Here is a 6,879-nt window from a genome sequence, read left to right as displayed (position 1 = left end):
ATGTGCAGGTCGGGCAATCCATGGGCACTCTTATTTGATAGTACCTTCGGACACAAAACTTATTTGATCTGCTTTCTGGATTTTTTTTTTTAGAAAAATGCACCGAATTATGCATGGTCCCGTCATGCTAGATGCTTTTAGGTATTTTCACTCTTTAAAGGGCATTCCCTTTGGGAGATTTCAAAATTCAGTAAGTTTGCACAGCAGTGTAAGACCTAAAATTCAGAGGTTCCCACCATCGAGGGTCAGAACTCGGAACTCCTTGTGCAGTCAAACTATTTTACTTCTGACCAACGGTATCTCCATGAATATTTCGATCATCTAATGGAAAATGATAAGATTTCAAAAAAAAAAGGTATAATAATACTCTAGTTTTATTATATGCTGCAAATATATTAAAATAGAAAGTGGTGGCTAAAATTGTGTTTACACCGTGTCAGTGTCCAAGGCACACTCATCATATGTGGCTAAAGGGGACATGCTTCAAAATAAACATTGAACCACCTACAAAATGTAAAGTAATAACTAACAAGAGGGTCGACCTATAGAACAAACATTGATTGGCCTACATAATTTCTGGAGATTCAAAGACCAAAGGTTGAGGACCAGAGAACAAATGCAGTTCTCTCTTCCAAGGTCCTTGCTGCCGACAGGAAAGATACCTATTCTATGGTCCGGCTTCAGCCCATACTTTGGCACATATTCCCCCAAATCTCATGTGCTGCAGTACAATCATCAAGAAATCATGAGTACAAAAAGATTTGCTAAATTTTGGGTTCTGGTTCTTGAATCAGAATTATTCTATGCCTTCATGTAGGGTGCTTTCAATATTAAGCTTCATTTGACTCAGTTCATAAATGTTATAATCAAGAATCACAGTGCCTGTACAATTTATAGTCAGGTTCTGTATCCAAAGAGTTTATTTTAACAATCAAGTAACTACGCCAAACCAAACGGCCAGCAACATCATACCGTGCCCGTATGCACAGGGGAACAAGCCTTCGACGAATGCACATAAGTACATATGACTAGTAGCAGTGTAGCACACATTGATGCAGGTCCACGGAATATATCCCCTTCCTTTACAAGCGATGCAAGCAACGCCTCCATGGCCACCATAGGCATCACATCTTTCTCCCCAGTGGAGCAAAGCCATTTGGCTTTACCATTCCATCGCTAGATCTTTTGCAACACTTCAGGGCTATCAGGCAGATGCCATTGCCTTGGCCTCTATATACTAGTGTTACTTGGACACCTGTGTTCAAATTTATTTGCCAAATCGGTCACCCCGAATCCGAGTCGGATTCCAACACCCGTGTCGGATTCCAACACCCGTGTCGGATTCCGAGTTGTATTTCGCGTATCCAAATTTTCTTTGCCGAATCGGACACCCGAGTCCGAGTCGGATTCCGACACCCGTGTCCGTGTCCAGGTAACACTGATATACCAGGGGCCCTCAGTCTATAGAACTGCACAGGCTAAGCTATATATATTTGGAAATTAAGCGCGTGCGTCAAGCTATCACCCACTCATGCGAACCCAAGATAATGACCACCGCCATATGTACCATGTGATCTGAAGAGTAAAAGGTTTCTGGATTGTGATGGTAGATCTGGTACCTTACTCTGATGATGCTTTCAGTTTTGTCAATCTGCCTTTGTGGTCTCAATGTTTCTCCTCTTTCTGAAAATAATGGAAGCTGGAAATTTGATTAAAAAATCAAGATCGGTCTTTTTTCCCATTATCTTTCAAGATAAGAGTGTGGAAGTGCCAAAACAAAAGATGTTTCAGCTGTCATGTATAAGTTATGTGCAGCCTTTTCTTGTATGTACAGAAAGCTAGTTACTCCAACTTACAACGTAAAACAAGGGACGAAGGAAGCCACTTCTATGTGCCGCAAGGAGGGGGCATTCTGTCCGTAGATGTATACAATGGGTAAACCTTTATGGTATAATGCTTGTACAACGCACCCTTAAACTTTAAAGAATTGAACAAAATCACATGTTGTACATTTTAGACATGTTCTACTTGTAAATCCACCAAAAACTGTAATCAACATTTTTATAGACTGTGAGAAGGAAAATAATATTATCATTTAGCTTGATAATTCAAGTGCATTCCCATCTGAAATTATTTCTTTTACTTCCTATCTATAAAGATATAGATAATGGAATTTAATTATATTAGAGAGTACGTCAAACTTTTATATTTGATTCAAATATTCGACTTTGTTACAACACTTTGCACCGTTTTACATGGGAAAGGCACTTCATAGTTTGGGCTAGATACTTACCCTACACATATCAGCTAGTTCTAACTTGATCCAATCCTAGCTTTCCTCCGTCTGAAGAGAAAAATCTCTCTTCTTAAATGCATTTGGTTAAATATGCACCAGAGTCATGCGTGCAGTTCAAATATAAAACTATAGCAAACTAAAGATCAAATCTAACTATTGAGCATTGAAATGCAATGCAACGCTAGCATGCTTGGAGGTTTAAGGAGGCATGAAAGCAAAAGGGGGCATTCATTTACCTATAGACGCAGCACCATGCACTGTGATGTTAACATCGTTTGACTTAGCAGTGTATGATCCATTTTTCAGCCAGACCCATCACAGCTTGCGAACCTGCATTTGAAAAGGATGCATTTTTGTCATAGAACAGGAAGATATATGGATCCCCCTTTCCCTCACACGCACTTTTCTTCTAGTGGGTCATGAGTTCAAAACATGAGAATCTCATTCACCTTTCAAGCTTCAAGCCTATTGCAAGCATGATGGCATATGAGCTACAGTTCACACGTACACACAGAGACATGAAGATGATGGCACACCAAGTGCCTATAAATAGAGGCCACCCCAGCAGCGAAGAGATCAAACCATCAGAGCTTCTGAAGGGCAGACACTTCAGTCCAGCTATTTAACCAGAGGCTACACATAAAACATCAGCACTAGCTCAGTTTCTAACAAAGATCAAATCCAAATATGTCTTCTGGGTCAAGGAGCTCTTCCCACAACGTTAACGCAGCCTCAGCGTGGAGCACCAAAGAGAACAAGCTGTTCGAGCAGGCCCTTGCCTACTACGGCGAGGGCACACCCGACCGCTGGCACAAGGTGTCCCGCTTCATGGGCAGCAGCAAGACAGCTGACGAGGTGCGCCACCAGTACGAGATCCTCGTCGAGGACGTCAAGCTCATCGAGTCCGGCAGCGTTCCGTTCCCGAAGTACAACACACAGGGAGCTTGGAACTGAGGTAATAAAAACCAACCTCTCTTCACGGTAATAACCAATGAGTAATTTTTCTTAGCTAGTGATCACTTTTCCTAATAAGGTTAATCTTGACACTAAGCAAGCGTAATCTGCAGCCTCAGATCTTGTTGGGCTGCTAGCTATTGTCTCAAGCACATATGCACGGATGAAACATCAGCCATACAAACCATGCCCATGCCCTAGATGGCTGGACAGTGGACACTAATAGCTAGGGGATGTCACTGAACACTGATCATTTCCTTTACTGTTCTACTAAATGCAACATCAGAGTGCTTGCACTGTTACAGAAACTAAGGAATTTGTCCATACCAACAGCAAATATTTGAGTTTCTGTCAGGCGTCATGCATGCACGACTTGCATGCAGTAAGATGCAGTGCGTGACCAGTTGGTCTGCATACAGCCACAAGAACTGGATCTGTAGCTCGTACTAACTGTTTGCCCCTTAGTGTCACTTAATCACGTGGGATTCCAACTCTAGAAGAAAAATCTCCTTACCGAAAGAAAAGGTTAAGATCTTGCACTCTAACCCCTCTAGCTTCAGTTTCAGGCTTGTAGCCTGACATGCACTTTAGTATCTCCTTTTCATGTAGTTCTTATTGCAAAAAAGCTCTTGCTTCCCTTTTTAAGAGGTGCATGTGCTCTTGAAATGGGGCAAAACCATTCGTACCCTTTGTGGAGATAGCTGTGAAAATCCCATGATTTGCAAATTATAGATAGGAGGCAACTGACAGAGCCCATTTTAACAAACTAGCATACATACATATTAAGCTATTACAAAATAAAAAAGGAGAGCATAGTTTGATCAATATTCCGAGTTTGATGCTATTCAAATGCAACATGGAATGTTTACCCCATTAACAGATCCAAGTTTGACCACAGTTCAGATAAACTTACATGGTACATCTTCGACTCTAATTTTTCAGAAGTGAAGTATGTGAAGAACCACCAGACAGGAACTGCTACTGCATAAACTAGATATTCTAGCTGGGCTAAGATATTGAAGGAAACCTACAGATATATTGTTGTTGTATTACTGTGTTTATGGATGCTTGGTTAGAAATAAAAGAAGCTAGAAAGCACATGTGTCTGTGTTTTGTGTATATAGTTATAGGTCTTGTAAGCAAGTCAACCGTTGTCCTGCAGAACTTAGGGTACAATTGGCCATAGTGTCTAGTTATGGTCCCTTGCGAGCACTTGTGCAGTAAACAGTGATGTAAAACGCTTGTAGCAGTTTGCAAATTATAAAGTTGTGTGCTTGGTAGAAATTAATCCTGCCTCCTCCATGTACTGTCATAAGGTGCAAGATGTCCCCAATGGCACTTTACATGCATCCTTTCCTTTATACGAATAGGCATGTAATGTAGATCTCTGCCGTAAACTCAAGCAGTTCAGCAGCAGTGCAAAACTGCAATTCACAAGCTGTGCTAATGCCTGAACCATCTACAGTTCTACGCCCCAAAGATCCCCAAAAGCACATTCAAGATTCGAGCAGAACCAGGAACTGTACCCCGAATGAAATCAGATACTGAATTCTGACCGGAGATTCCAAGAGTTCCCCCGAAGTGAAGCAAATAGTCCAATGCCAATTCCACCCACATCCCTGAGACCCCACGAATTACTCGATATGCAAAGACCTTTCATGCCCGACAGAATAAAAAAAGATGGATATAAAGGATATGTAACAGTACTAGTAATTCAACAGGCACAAGGTTCATTACTCTAGGCATTTCGTAGAACACTATCCAAGCAGCAATTTCTACAGCTCCACCTATCAATATGCAAGAGCTTAGAACAGCAGATAGAAACAAGCATCGCAAGTATGATTGGGCTGCTTACGCTATATACAAGCCGCGAGCACTGACCTAGATAACTTGGCCGCGTTGGTAATTCGGCGCTGCGCTTGATCGCTGTCCCCATGAGGCAAAGGCGCCACGCGCCGACCAGTTGGCTCGGGCCGGGTAGCCTCCCGCCAGAGTTCCCGCCGGTAGTCCTCCGCCTCACGGCTCTGGATGGCGGGCGACTCCCGCGCGTACGGCAACGGCCAAGTCGCCGGCGTTCGGCGTGGCGCGGCGCCCCTTCGCCTTCACTTACTGAACTCGGAATTTTTTTATTTTTATTTTTCAGTATTTATAAAAATACATGATTATTTTAAAATATTACAGTCTACACTCACCCATCCTACGGGCCCGTCACAATCCGTGTGGCCTTCGGCCTCGGGAGGCTTCTGGCAGAGGCGCAAGGCGACCAAAAAGATCAGAGCAGCGCGGCCCAGCAGTCCAACGACCAAAATAGACCAATTTGGTCCACGGAGCAGAAGAGCTTAGCCCATCACCGTTCAACATTTTTTTTAAAGGGCTAGAAGCCCTAGAATATATTATATTATGATGAAACAGTATACATGCCCTGCGAACTTACAGAAAAGACCTTGGCGATCAGAAAAAATACAACAAAGGACAACCAGGTCTCCAAACTCGATCCATCCACTGGCTTGTCGGACGGCTGTGCTAGCATTCAGCGACGGACAGCGCATGGACTGGACCGAAGACATTCACCGAGGCTTCTGAAGGACCCAAAGCATTAGAAACACCGCAAGAGATAGCTCCCCGAACCAACCGTAGGGACGCATGAAAAGCTTTTGAATGAATATTGGCAAATCCCGTTGTGAACCTCGCTGGCTCCGAATTCGGCGCTGTCGTTGAACTGAACCGAAGCGGAACCCCGAAAGAAACGATCTAGCATCGCCGATTTGAGGATCCGCAACCCAGAGAAGCAAAATCCCAATATAGGGGACTGCAAACCTGACGCTCGAACACTGTGGAACATCCATCAACAGGCCCGGTCCTGAGATTTTTTGGCCCGGTGCGAAATTAAATATAGGGCCCTAAATACATTTAAGTTGTTACCGATAAAAACTTAAATTACATCAAAAACAATATTTATATGAAATACTTCAAACATATTACTTAAAATTTTCTTCGGATATTTTTAAATGCAAAGTCATTGATGATTGTATCAATATCAATCTCATCCAATAATTTCTTCTTAATGCATAAAGTTGCCAGACCGTTTAATCTTTCCTGTGACATTGTAGACCTCAAATGGTTCTTCAATAATTTCAACTTTGAAAAGCTTCTTTCGGCAGATGCCACAGTCACTGATACAGTAAATAAGATCCGATAAGCAACAGAAATATTAGGATAACAATCTGCATTTCTGACAAACTCAAAAATCTCCATAGCAGACATTGGTCTATCTGGTAAAGTCAACTGCATAACACTTAACTCAGAAATTAGATCATTTAACTCAACATCAGATGAACCCTTTAGAGAGAAAGTTTCTGCAAATTTAGTGCAACGGTCTTTTAGTTCAATACCATCCAATGACTTCAAGATTGTTGAACTTATTAAAAACCCAAATATACTTTTGAATTTTTGGAGTTCTTCAAATCTAGTTTTCAATGAAGTGATTGCCATATCAACCATAACAAAAAAATAATCAACTTCAAAAGCCCTCTCAGCTTGCAAATTTGCTTCATTATAATCAGTTTCATCAAACTGTTTCTTCCTAATAGAACGACGCTTTACTGAAAATTATGCCTCTACACTCATTT

The 6,879-nt window shown here is 41.9% G+C and overlaps 1 long non-coding RNA gene across 4 annotated transcripts; it reads right to left on the bottom strand.

Moving 5' to 3' along the window:
* Positions 1 to 279: 279 nt before the first annotated feature.
* On the bottom strand, positions 280 to 5,384 carry LOC133908413 (uncharacterized). Of its 4 annotated transcripts, none has more exons than XR_009908206.1 (4): positions 5,132 to 5,384; positions 2,533 to 2,626; positions 1,620 to 1,912; positions 280 to 721 (listed from the first exon to the last, which is right to left on the bottom strand). It is a non-coding gene; the product is annotated as an uncharacterized LOC133908413 (long non-coding RNA). The 4 variants fall into 4 exon arrangements; XR_009908205.1 differs by having other exon boundaries at positions 285 to 721; positions 1,620 to 1,699; XR_009908203.1 differs by lacking the exon at positions 280 to 721 and having other exon boundaries at positions 1,320 to 1,912.
* Between the last annotated feature and the right edge of the window lie 1,495 nt (positions 5,385 to 6,879).

This window comes from Phragmites australis, chromosome 2 (genome assembly GCF_958298935.1).
Source record: "Phragmites australis chromosome 2, lpPhrAust1.1, whole genome shotgun sequence".
NCBI lineage: Eukaryota > Viridiplantae > Streptophyta > Magnoliopsida > Poales > Poaceae > Phragmites > Phragmites australis.
Note: the sequence above shows the minus strand (reverse complement) of the source record. Positions and strands in the feature narration are given on the sequence as shown.